The sequence below is a fragment of the Podarcis gaigeae genome (genome assembly GCF_964106915.1).
Source record: "Podarcis gaigeae genome assembly, chromosome: 4".
Taxonomy (NCBI): domain Eukaryota; kingdom Metazoa; phylum Chordata; class Lepidosauria; order Squamata; family Lacertidae; genus Podarcis; species Podarcis gaigeae.
Window position 1 is genome coordinate 30,325,237 of NC_139677.1, and position 14,008 is coordinate 30,339,244.

Sequence of the window (14,008 nt, forward strand, 5' to 3'; positions counted from 1 at the left end):
ATAATAATAATAATAATAATAATAATAATAATACGGTAATTTATTTATACCCCACCCATCTGCCTGGGTTTCCCCAGCCACTGTGGGTGGCTCACAACAGAATATTAAAAACATGATAAAACATCAAACATTAAAAACATTAATCAGGGCTGCCTTCAGATGTCTGCTAAAAGTCAGATAGTTGTTTATTTCCTTGACATCTGACGGGAAGGTGTTTCACAGGGCGGGCGCCACTACTGAGAAGGCCCTTTGCCTGCTTCCCTGTAACCTCACTTCTTGCAGGGAGGAACCGTCAGAAGGCCCTTGGCGCTGGACGTCAGTGTCCGGGCTGAACGATGGGGGTGGAGATGCTCCTTCGGGTATACTGGGCCGAGGCTGTTTAGGGTTTTAAAGGTCAGCACCAACACTGTAAACTGTGGTCGAAAACGTTTGCCTCCTTCTTCCTATTCTTGCTTCGAGATCCACATCTTGTACATAAGAACGTCATGTACAGCAGCCACTCTAAGTTCCTTGAAGATGTTGTTACGTAAAATGAACAGTGACAAAAGGACCCCCTGGACCTGAAGTGGTAGTGGCTTCTGTAATATGGCAGAAGGAACCAAAGCCCCAAAGGGAGGGGGAGCCAAGGTCAGCTCCACTGAAGCCACATGTGACCCAGAAGCCCCAAACGTAGGTCTGGGTGGATGTTCTCATATCTTAAGTCCCCTACATCTTTTGCAATGAAGGGGGCACATTTCCTTTGACTATGCATTGCAGCTGAGTGACGCAGCATTATTTTTTTTTAGTCCACTCCTCAGAATATCCCATCAAGACTAATTCTTGAGATTGACCAAGTGGAGGAAACCAATATCCACAAGGCTATTTTCTATCAGATATTTCATTATGAGAAGATCCCAAAGACAACTTTCTACAGGTGAGAGCTGGTGGTTATACATCAAATATATGACCTATAGTTTGATGGTGATTTTGAAGGGATCCCTTGTAAGAATTATGACAATTCAGAAGGATCCACCAGTTTCTTCCTCTCTTATCTCCCTCTCCCCAGTGACTCTGTTTTCCTTCCTCTAGTCTCCCAGATAACTCCTCTCTCCTTCTCTCCCTCTTTTTCTCCACTCTTGGTTATTCTGCTTTCTGTCCAGGTGCAGATATGAGTCTTGAAAACCACAGAGCTGAAAGAGGATATGGAAAAGAGCAACAGTCTTCCCACTTCCTCTTCCAGCTCTATGTTATTTTCAAGGAGAGGGGGAGAGAGGGTAACAACAGTCTTGAAAAAGGCAGCAGTGGCTGGAGAGCATTCGAGGCATCAGGGAAAGTCCCTGCACTACTGCAAGCATAGGACCATGTTGGCAACACCAAAACACAACAATTATAGTGACACTCCTCCGTAAGGACCTTCATAGATCATGCTTCTGCTGGATTTCACAGCAGAAATGTCATTTTTAAAATTTAAGATTATGAGGTGCTTTAAAGGGTTTGGGGGTTTTTTTAGGTGGAGGAAGCAGGGAATGTGTTTATTTGTTAAATTAGTTAAAAAGCTTGCTTTTTGAATTGCATTGCTCTTCTACACTCAGAATAACAAAGTTAACTGAATATAAATTAAATAGGGACTTGAACAGTCCTTCAATGAAAACGCTCAATACTTTTAAAATCTTTGGGCATGATGTAGCTTTTAAAAAAATATCATATAATCCTATTAGTTTTCATGGGATAATTAATTATATGCTTTTCACTTTTGATATCAGCAAGACTAAAAGCAGCCTTACTTTGGTTGCATTCCCCACATAATTCATAAGATGCAATTTTACAAACATGCTACCTATTAAAAGCCTATTCCTTTAAAATACAAAGTTCTGTTGTGCCTAAACTTCATAAGCCAGCCCCATTCTAATTGTTTCAACAGAAGCAGGCAGAAAAGACAGGATGTTGCTTCACAATGACACTAAAAAAAATTGTGGTTTCAAGGAAAATGAAGGCAAACTTACACTGCAAGGCAACTAGGGCACCAGTGCCGTTAAATTTTATTTATTATTAATTTTTACCCACCCTGTCTGGAGCAAGTTCTGCAAAACTTCATAGTTGGCAGCCTTCAAGCCATTTGCTTTGGAGTCACCCTTAAAGCCAGTGGAATAATCAGTAAGAAGTCCAAGGATCACAGTGCTGATTATGTAGACTAACAAAGTCAAGCTCTCCGAGACTGGTTTTGCGGTATGAGACAGGAAAGGGCAAATATTTAGCCTGGTAAGACAGTACAAAGTCCGGCTGCCTCAACTCTGCCTCAGAATATCTCTTTGCCAAAAATGCACGAATGAAGCAGCTTGCACAGGGCATATTGGCATTGCTATGTTGGCTGAACTACAATTCCCATCATCCACAGCCTGTCATGACGCCTGAATCCAGCAGGGATCTTGATACAGAATCGGAGGCTGCAAGGGAATTGGGTCTGGGCCAAGGAGTGGACTGTGGGGCCCAGGCCCACTGCTCATGCGGTGGTTGGACAAGAACTCCCCAAGTTTTCTCAATGGAAAGGCACTACCTTGGACACAGATGCATTAAACACCTGTGCTTGCTTTTGTCTAAGCTACTTGCTCACTCAAAAGATGCCAGAGGTCCAGCCTTGGAAATTGCCCGCCCCCCACCACATGAGTTCCAGCATCAGACCAGAACACAGCATAGCATAGCCTGAAGCAGAACCCAAAGGAGAACTCTAGCAACTTGTGGTTTTCACCTCAGGAGTTCCCTCTGCTGAAGAGACAAGCCACCACTCAACTCAAAAAGCAGCTTGTTTCTTCTGCAGCGGGGCCTTATGCAGCAAACACAGGCTCTCACTCGCGTCTCTTTTCCTTATAACAGGAGTCTGTCAAAACATCGTTCTGAGAACTCGAAAGAGCCGTATTTCGCAACACCGTCTCTCAATTATATGCTTGGCTACGCTAGCATATTTCTTCTTGGTAAAGGCATCGTCCTCTTACTCAACCTATGCAGGAAATTTTCTTTGCCTTAAGGACATGAATTCCTGTCCTTATCACCCAGAGAAGGGTGAGGCCACATAGTTAGCCACCACTTGAATCAAAATTGTTTGCTTTATTTTAACACTCTTTCGGAGCACTGTACTGCTGAAATACTTTTAAGCCATCCACGATGGCACCTGCAAGAGCTGTTCTGAGGATGCAAACTGGTGTGGTGGTAGAGATTTAGACACACAAAGTCATGCGTCTCATTTGGGTGCCATGATGTGGCTGGCAGGGGAATGCTTGACAAAGCTCCGCTACTACCACTACAATATACATTTCAGCATGAGGAATCTCACATCAACCGCATACTTTTGATTGTGTGGCCAGCCCAGTCTGTGCTATCTTCTGCACATTTGCTGAAGAACTCTGAGTATGTAGGTTATAAGGATTGCCCTACTATAGAACTTCCTCTTTGTTATGAAATATAGCATCTTTTACAGCCCATAAACACATGCAGATGATGAGCAGATAGCGCTCAGAGGTCAACAGGAAAAAGATTTGTACAGAATCTTGGGAGAAAGCCACATGTCTGGCAAGATAGGCAAGGGCCAATTCTTACTTTACTTTTCGTAAAAAATAAAATTCAGGCATCCCCCGATGATGTGAAAGGCACTCTTCCCTTTTAAAAGCTTCCCTTGGAAGCAATAGCCTGATCCTTTCTCAGATGTTACTCCTGAGTTTCTAAAAGAGATACGTGGCCAATTCTAACACAGATTTCCCCTCCCAATATATTTGAATATTTTGTACTACTGAGGTACATACGCCCAAGAATGAAAGGGAAAGTGAGAATCACCCCGGAGGTATGGTAAGGCATGGCTGCAACAAAGCTATCTTTCCACAGGTACAGGTAAAATACTGTATTTTTCACCCTATAGGACACACTTTTTCCCCTCCAAAAACGAAGGGGAATGCAGGCTTTCGCTGAAGTCTGGAGAGCGAGACCCGACCCCTCTCGCTCTCCAGGCTTCAGGGAGCTATCCGCAAGCCTTGGGAGCCCGTGGGAGTTCCCGCCGAGCTCCTTAGGCTTGCGGATATCTGCCCAAAGCCTGGGGCACACTGAGCTCAGCGCACCCCAGGCTTTGGGCAGATATCCGCAAGCCTGGGGAGACCGGCGCGACTTCCCGCCGGGCTCCCTAGGCTTGCGGATAGCAGCCTGTTCTGGGGGCTGGGGTTGGGGGAAGCTCGGGCTTCCCCCACCCCAGCCCAGAGCCGGGGGGGGGGGGAAGAATTTTTTTTCTTTATTTCCCCCCAAAAAACTAGGTGCGCCCTATGGGGCGAAAAATATGGTAATCTGTGATGCCAGATAGATCCACTTTTACTGTAGCTTCCACAATCCTGCCACTGGGTGCCATCACAGCAGAAGCTATGAAAAGGAATGCAACGGAAACAGACCTGACTGAGAATGTCACAGGTCTCTGATGGCATCCTAAGGTCTGGTGAATCAACAAGCATAATATGTGTTCCTCAGATCATGGCCTAGTTAATTCCATGCCACACGAATGCTATCTGTTTATCATATATCAACAACAGCTCTCTGAGGCAGATTAAAGCCTTGGTATTTCGTAATGAACCAGCTGCATTCAGAAACACGGCTGAAGTCTACAAGAACTTAGAAATCTTATCTACTTCCTGTGTATATTTCTAAATTCCCTTTGAAACTGTGTTATGAGGCACAAAGCTGTAGATCGCTTATTTGCACTTTTGCAAATGTAGAGGATAAAACAAAAGACTCATACATTCAAAAAGCATTATGTTCAGGGACATACTTCCTGTTATCACCTTTTAGTTCTAGTCTAAAAGGAAAATACTGTAAACGCTTTCAAAAGATGCAAATGTAAATTAAAGCTGACTAACCTTACAAAATACAAAGAGCAATGAGATAAATAGTAGCCTCAGCTTCTTACAAGAATCTAGACATCAAACTGTATGGAATGAATTAAATGCTAATTGATTAAGACACTACCTGCATTGACTGCAACTATATGCATTTGTTGAATAGCCAAGTTTTGCATGTGGCTCAGAATTAGCATCTCTTCTATAGGCCTGGGAATTTTAAGATTATAACCTTGCTAAATGGGAAGCAAGCATAATGAATGTCATGCTAGTTTGTAATATCTGTCAATAACATGTGTGTCGTAAGCGCTAAATGTATAGTATAACAGATATACATTGATAACTTGTATATTCCGTAATGATGAGTGGTATCTGCAACCATCTTCCTGTTCTGCCTTAACGATTCAAAAGGTTGCAGAATCTGTCTGTTACAAAGAGACGTTAGCCAGGCCAAAGACACTGTCTTACCTGTTGTGTGAAGAATGTGTATCATATTGGCCTCATTGCTAAAGTCTGGTCAGGCTCAATTTCCGCTTTTTAATTGCCATCCCTGGAAAGTGGCAATTTCCAGGCAGTTTGTACGTTCCATTCTTTTGTCGAATCCTATTTTGCTCAGGTCAGAAATAAGATATCGTTCATGACTTATTCAGAGCATGTTCAAGCCATAACCAGCTGCCCAGTGGTGCCAAATTCTGATGCTGGGCCTGAGATTACACTTGGCTTTCTTACATGCGAGTATCTGTGTAGGAAATTGTTATGTGTGAGTAGCAAGGAGCTTCTCTGGGGTCAAACGGGGCAGCAGATCTCTACATCAAAACAAGGAAAACCTATTACTTCTTGCTAGCACTTCTCTCTCCAGCAGATGGAACCAGAGGTCTATCATATCTGTTGCCTTTATACTATTTCAGAAATTTAGTCTGCAATCTTAAACACACTTGCTAGAGTGTAAATCTCACTGAATGGGGCTTGCTTCTGAATTTACATGCTTAAGATCATGCTATCTAATAATCTGATTCTCAAATCTGGGTCCCTTTTTTATTTTCGCCTTGGAGTTCTTTAAGGTAAAGGTAAAGGTAAAGGGAACCCTGACCATTAGGTCCACTTGTGACCGACTCTGGAGTTGCGGCGCTCATCTCGCTTTATTGGCCAAGGGAGGCAGCGTACAGCTTCCGGGTCATGTGGCCAGCATGATTAAGCCGCTTCTGGCGAACCAGAGCAGCACACAGAAATGCTGTTTACCTTCCCACTGGAGCGGTACCTATTTATCTACTTGCACTTTGACGTGCTTTCGAACTGCTAGGTTGGCAGGAGCTGGGACCGAGCAACGGGAGCTCACCCCGTCATGGGGATTCGAACCGCCGACCTTCCAGTCGGCAAGCCCTAGGCTCTGTGGTTTAACCCACAGTGCCACCAGCGTCCCTTCTTTAAGGTAGTGTGGCCAAATTACGCAAGAGTTTCAACATGGGGAGAAAGGGGATTTCAGCAGATGTAGCTTGTCATATTTTTTTCCAGCTGATCGACCTATTTTAAGAACAATAATATGTGCATGCCTTAAGGCAAAGCACGTTTGCTCAACAGACACATACTCAACTGGAAGTCTAGACACTCATATAACAAAGCAAAATTAAATTACGTCACCATCATCTTTCCAGAAGCAATTTTTTAGGAAAACCATTGAGTCACTGACAGAATTATAGCAGAAAGGAGAAGTGTTGCCAGTCTAGGATGACTATATATCCCACCACAGACAGCATCACTTCTTTTCAACATTCAATAGGAAGTTTAAAATGCACTGAATTTTCTAGCAAGTTTTATTTAAGCTACAAAAACTGGGAGTGTGTGGTTTATATAGTTTGATGTTAAACTCCTTCACCCCAGCTCTGTCATACCCATTTTGCCACTTTTAAGATTTCATAATAAGAAACAATTCATTTGTGGAGTACAAAATCAGCGTTTCCTTTTCTGTTCTCTAGAGTGGTGGCGTTTTTGGAAAGAAGAGACCCACATCCCCCCCCTCTCAATTTTGTGCAGTTTCTCTTTCTAAATAAAAAAAGAAGCCTCTCATTAGAACAACACTTTGCAGAATCCCTACTTTTCCTAATGACAGAAATGAGGGAATTTATTTACCCATTTAAAGGGGAATGAAGGAACCCAATACAACAAGTTAACCCCTTCCTCCTCCTCCACAGATCCCAACCTCCCTGCTAATGGATGTGTGCACTGGCACAAATGGGAGTTTCCCTTCCAGGGCCAACAGCAGCTACAGGAGGGTGATTTTTGCCAGGGCAACAGCAGGGGAGGGGTTAACTTCACTGGAATACTTTGTCCCCCACAGATGGGTTTGCAGCATTGGCAAAGTTCTCCCTCTCTCCTAGTCCTAGTTCTTTCCCATCCAAGATTATATAATAACAACAGCAGCAGCAGCAGCAACAATAATTTATTATCTGTACCTTGCCTATCCGGCTGGGTTGCCCCAGCCACTCTGGGCAGCTTCCAGCATTTATAAAAACATTAAACCTTAAAAAGCTTCACCTTATGGAAGACAATAATAATCCTCTTTGCCCCTTTTCCTTACTGTCATGCCAAGAGTAGATTAGTTGGTTCACTAGAGGCTTTCCTTCCTTGTGCCCAAAGGCTTCCTGGCGGGACTCCCAGAGCCCAGAAACACAGCCTCCTAGTCCAACGCTCTTCCCACTAGCTTGGCAGCCTACACTCTCCCCATTTCTTTATCTCCCGACTACTTTACTGCAGCTCTGGCTAATATCTGGGCCATCAAAGGTTCTCACAGCCTCTGTCAGGGTAAGGGAGAGACCTTACAGCTGAGGTATAGCATGGGATGCTCTCCGTTCGTTCTCACAAACTTAGAACAAGAAAGGAGATTCTGAGTATTTATTTTATATTCTTCCCATCCTCACAGGGTGGTTCGCAGAATAAAACACAGGCAAATTGTTAAACCAAAACTACAAAACAATAACACACCCCCACACCTCACTCACAGACACGATTGAAAAGCTGTAGGATATGAATCAGCCCAAGGCCTGGTGGAAGAGGAACGTTTTCGCCTGGCGCCTAAAATACAGTGGTACCTCGGGTTATATACACTTCAGGTTACAGACGCTTCAGGTTACAGACTCCGCTAACCCAGAAATAGTGCTTCAGGTGAAGAACTTTGCTTCAGGATGAGAACAGAAATCGTGCTCCAGCGGCGCAGCGGCAGCAGGAGCCCCCATTAGCTAAAATGGTGCTTCAGGTTAAGAACAGTTTCAGGTTAAGAACGGACCTCTGGAACTTAACCTGAGGTACCACTGTATATATAATGAAGGCACCAAGGTAAGCTCCCTGGGGAAAGCATTCCACAAAAGGGGAGTCGCTAAACATCAGGGAGAACTTTCTGGCAGTTAGTGTGGTTTGACATGTGTGACACGTGTGTGACATCACGCAGCTGTCAAATGCATGGGATGTCATGCATGCAGCACATGTGTGTCATCGGGAAGAGGCTGAGCATGGGGCCCAGCATGTCTGGCGGCTCCTCCTCTCTTGCACTCAGGAGAAGCCGGCCGCTGAGGCCACACTGCACTCAGTTCCACACCAAGCCTCCTTCTAAACATCAGCAAGGACTTTCTGGTGGCAAGAGCTGTTCAGCAGTGGAATGGACTCCCTTGGAAGATGGTTTCTAAGCAGAGGCTGGATGGCCATCTGTCATGGATGCTTTAGGAGAGATTCCTAAATTGCAGGAAATTGGACTAGATGACTCTCAGGATCCCTTCCAACTTTACAATTCTGTGATATTAGGACTGCCCCGTTTCCTACTCTTGAGGGATACTGCAGTTAAAAGGATTTGCGAGAGCCTAGAACTCAAAAGATGCGGTCTCTGAAGGTCCAGCCTCAGGATTTGGCAGCTTCTCAGGTGTCCACCACTGCCATCAGGTAAGGTATATGGCAGATATGAAGGTGTCAGATGGTGCACAAGGGGGGGCACCAAGTGTCATGTTGCTGAGGGCCCCCTCTGCCCAGGAGTCAGCCTTTTCTCTGTGCAAAGTTATACTTGGAGCTCTGACAAAATTACCCTGATTGCATCCTGTGAATAACAATATTTTGTGAATATCAAGAGTCAGTCTTCACTCTACTTACCCGCCTAGTATTTACAGAAGAAGTGGCTTCAAACAATATAAAGGTAAAGGTAAAGGTACCCCTGCCCGTACGGGCCAGTCTTGACAGACTCTGGGGTTGTGCGCCCATCTCACTCAAGAGGCCAGGGGCCAGCGCTGTCCGGAGACACTTCCGGGTCACGTGGCCAGCGTGACATTGCTGCTCTGGCGAGCCAGAGCCGCACACGGAAACGCCGTTTACCTTCCCGCTAGTAAGCGGTCCCTATTTATCTACTTGCACCCGGAGGTGCTTTCGAACTGCTAGGTTGGCAGGCGCTGGGACCGAGCAGCGGGAGCGCACCCCGCCGCAGGGATTCGAACCGCCGACCTTTCGATCGGCAAGTCCTAGGCGCTGAGACTTTAACCCACAGCGCCACCTGCGTCCCTCAAACAATATACCACACACCAAAAAAGGAAACAAGGAACACTTTTCTTGCCTTGTGCATCTATAAAGCCAAAAAAGGTAAAGGTAAAGGAACCCCTGACCATTAGGTCCAGTTGCGGATGACTCTGGGATTGCGGCGCTCATCTCACTTTATTGGCCAAGGGAGCCGGCGTACAGTTTCTGGGTCATGTGGCCAGCATGACTAAGCTGCTTCTGGTGAACCAGAGCAGCGTATGGAAATGCCGTTTACCTTCCTGCTGGAGTGGTACCTATTTATCTACTTGCACTTTGATGTGCTTTCAAACTGCTAGGTTGGCAGGAGCAGGGACCGAGCAATGGGAGCTCACCCTGTCACGGGGATTTGAACCACTGACCTTCTGATCGGCAAGCCCAAGAGGCTCAGTGGTTTAACCCACAGCGCCACCCACGTCCCTATAAAGCGAGAAACTCTCTCCCAAATAACCTTTCGTGCAGAACTATTTTGTAGGACAAAAGTGTTATGTGAGATTTAATTGATCAATTGGTTATAACTTAGAAATGAAGAGTTATTTCGCGGGCTGTAAACCTTAGCAATCTCCTTTTTAAAACGCCACAGTGCTGGTAAAGGCTTATTTTCCATCGAAAAGAGGCGAACCCAAAGCCGTCTGCCCATAACAGATTTGTAATGAGCAACTATAACTTCATGGTATGACATGGTATGACTCAATGATACTTGAAAACTTGCTTCTATTATACTGCTGCTACCCAAACCCTCCTCACTTTACAATGTCAAAACAAAATAGATTTAGTTCTTTAATATGAGTAAATGCTCTCTTAGTCATGCCGTTCCTTTGGGCTATAACATATTTCATCCTTAATCACACCCATTTATTCTAATATTCCTAACAAATGCATTTCCACATCAGTTTTTTTTTTTTTAATCCCTTTATGGGAAGCTGTTTCCTGTGCACTGAAAGCTAATTGCAAAAAGGAAAAGAAAGTTAATTACTACAGGAAAGATAATCTGCAAAGCATTTCTCTCTCTGTGAACATAGCTCATTTAACTACCAATACTACCCAAAAATAAAAAATAAAAGCACGGGAGAAAGGTTTTATTTGCACACTTCTGACTCTTTATGCGATCATAAATCCAAGCAGAAAATACAACCACATTTACTCCAATCCACAAAATGCATAAGAGTGTTTTGGGGACTCCAGGCACATAGGGAAGGCAATGACAGGCTGGTGGTTTTCTTCAGCCAAACATGCAATTTCACTGAAGTTCCCACCCAAGTAGCAGTGTGGTATCATAACAGCAGAACAGCCATGCCAGCAACATGCCAGCTTGGCAGAAAAACTCCCTAAGCACAAAGAAGGTGGGGCAAAGGCTTTTAAAGAGTGCAGTCTCAGTGCAGATCCTGCCACTCTTCATTTGTTACAACTTGCAATCCTGCTTCTGAGCTATTGAGATGCCCATGATGAAAAATGCTGAATGGCTCCGAGTGCACACAATGCTGTTATAGCTAAGCTGATGTCAGAGTGCTTGGGAGCATCATTTAAGCCACTGTGAAATCCCCAGAGTAACACAGCACCTTTGAAGAGACTTCAGAAAGCACAACTGATCCAGAATGCAGGAGCAAGACTGATGGGCACTTCCTTATGAAATCCTATCACACCTGTCCTGCAAGGGTTACACTTGGTACCAGCTTGCTTCTGGGCATCATTGAAGGTGTTGATGAAGACCTTTTCAAGGCCTAAAAGCCTTAGGTTCAGGATAGTTTAGGGACCACCACCTGTCCATACCTGGAGATTCATTCTCTGTTTCTCATCTACGATGGAGGCTCAGTTGCCAGGGAACAGAGAAACGTTGCCCCTGTAGCTGCACCTAAATTGTGGGGCTCTACCCTGGGAAGTCAAGTTGGCTTCCTCTTTTATAGTGTGTTGCGGAATGGCAAGACCCTTCCTGTTTGGGAAGGTGCTTGTTTTAATAGATTTATAGGTTTTCATCCAATGCTTTCAATCTGCTACACACTCCTGTATCACACTGTACTGTATGTTATAGCTGAGCGGTATGCAAGCAACAGACAGGACAGGATATACAGTTTTACGTAGATAAAATTAATTAATCAAGATTGCATGTTAGACTATTTCAGGGTTTGGAATTAATTGTGTTTATAATGTACAGAGAAGAAACCCAAATGATGAGAAACGCAGTGATTTCAGAAATACGAAATCTTATGCAAGAAGTATTGAATTGAGCTGGAGTTGTATAAGTACCCAAGAGAGGAAGATTAAGTTGGAAGAAATGACTTGCCCCAGCATCACACAGAGTGCCTAGGAAGCTATAAGGTCAATGGTATGTCACCAGAGTCTCATACACACTGTTGAAATGCCAACATACAACCTAGTGCTGTGTTATTTGTTAACTAGCTGGTGGACAGAACCGTGTTATAGCAGTAGAGTGTTATCATATCAGTGGAAAGGAAGAAGCATTGCTCCTATGACAGCACATGCACAACGATTTTAATTTTTAAAAAAGATGCAATATGATTACACTACCTGCAATGACATCTGGTAGTACATCACTTCTTCTGATCATAAAATGGGTGTGTTAGGTGTAGAGCCTCAATCTGCAAGGAGGGCAGGTTGCAGGATATACATGGGCATTTACTAGGGCTAGGAGGCTAAAGAAAAGCAAAACATTTGCCCCTTGTTTCCCTTCAACCTTGGGTCCTTGAGAATAGAAACTGGGTCTAGAGCAGTGTTTCCCTAACTTGGGTCTCCAGCTGGTTTTGGACTACAACGCCCATCATCCCTAGCTAGCAAGACCAGTGGTGAGGGGCGATGGGAATTGTAGTCTGAAAAACAACTGGAAACCCAAGCTTGGGAAACACTGGCCCAATCCCCAAGCTCAAGATCAGTCACAATTTAAAAGAAGTTTGGGTAGGGAATTAGCTTTGGAGGCCACATTTCCTCCTAGGCCACTTCTACACACACACACACACACACACACACACACACCCCTGTTATACAGATATAGATTTTAAATATTTAATATATGAAAACACCATGTACAAAAGGCAAGGTCTCTCATGGTGTCTTTGCAGCATCTACTAGATCGTTCTGTAACCTTAATCAACCTTTCAAGAAAACCCTAAAACCATTGAAGTTCCTACCTACTGTGTCTCCATTAAAATATGGTTTTCGAAAGAATATCCTTTATAATGCTGCATTACACAGCACTGCAAACATCGATGCAGAAGACCAATTCCTTCTGCACTCTTCAGCCATCAACTCCAGCAAGAGAAATCACGAAAGCTTTCCAAAGCTGAGGCCTGCACTGCCACCAAGTAGCAAAAATATGAACAACAAAGCAACCGATCAAAAGAAAGAGAACAGGATAAAGCTTGAAAAGGAAGGGAATTAACAAACAGATTTGAAATGGGCATAGATGCAGGAGACATCTTCAGCAGCTGCTACAAAAATTCAAGAAATGTTTTACAGTGGTTAACCTCCTAAGAAGATACCACCACTTTTGCGGTCAGTGTGTCTTTGTACTTCCAAGATAGGCAGGTAGAGATTTAAAAAAACATGGCAGTAACCCAAGGAGCAATTTGGTAGCTTGGATTTCTTTCAAATTATATTTAACTGACAGTGCACATTTGCCTAAAAGCAGTAAAGTAGTCTGACGCTCTGCATAGCAACTTTCCTGGTTGGGAGATGAAGAGAAGGAGCTGTCAGCATCTGTTTCTAAAAAAGGGGAGTGATGAAGGGATAAAGGTTAAGGTAAAGGGAGCCCTGACCATTAGGTCCAGTCACGGATGACTCTGGGGTTGCAGTGCTCATCTCACTTTATTGGCCGAGGGAGACGGCGTACAGCTTCCGGGTCATGTGGCCAGCATGACCAAGCCACTTCTGGCGAACCAGAGCAGCGCACGGAAACACCGTTTACCTTCCCACCGGAGCGGTACCTATTTATCTACTTGCACTTTGACGTGCTTTCAAACTGCTAGGTTGGCAGAAGCAGGGACCGAGCAACGGGAGCTCACTCATCGCGGGGATTTGAACCGCCGACCTTCTGATCGGCAAGTCCTAGGCTCTGTGGTTTAACCCACAGCGCCACCCGCATCCCTGAAGGGATACTTAAGCCAAAACTACCTTTCCCAGCTTCGTCATGCAAACTAACATTCTTTTTCTCAAAATCAAAAGATGACTTGTTTTCAAAGTGACGTGGCACCTCTGGGCAGTGGAGAAGGGCTATGAAGACATCTGGAAGAATTGCAAAGTGTCTTCCAAAGAGATAATCCTTAAGATGAGCTGCAGGCAGATAAATCAGGCCTGCAGACTTGCAACCTGACAGGTCAAATGTAAACCATCCCCAGAGTATTATGATATTATACCAGCTGCTCTTTGCAGCCCTAGGCAGACAGTATAAACAGGAAAGACCCTGGTGGGCTGGTACATTGTGCAGGCCCAAGATACCGTAAATGGATGAAATGAAAACTTAGGTTCATCCAAATGGAATCCCCCCTGTCCCGCAACAATGCAGGATGAAAACATGAGTGTTAGGCTCTTTGCTCAGATACAGGAGGGTATCTTGTCTGCTTTCAGGGTGTGCATGCAATGAGGCTAAGCTTATTAGCACCTCTGAG

The 14,008-nt window shown here is 44.5% G+C and overlaps 1 protein-coding gene across 2 annotated transcripts in view; it reads right to left on the reverse strand.

The window, feature by feature from the left end:
* LIMS1 (LIM zinc finger domain containing 1) overlaps positions 1–14,008 on the reverse strand; it is a 71,207-nt gene that overhangs the window by 46,949 nt on the left and 10,250 nt on the right. The window lies entirely within an intron of this gene.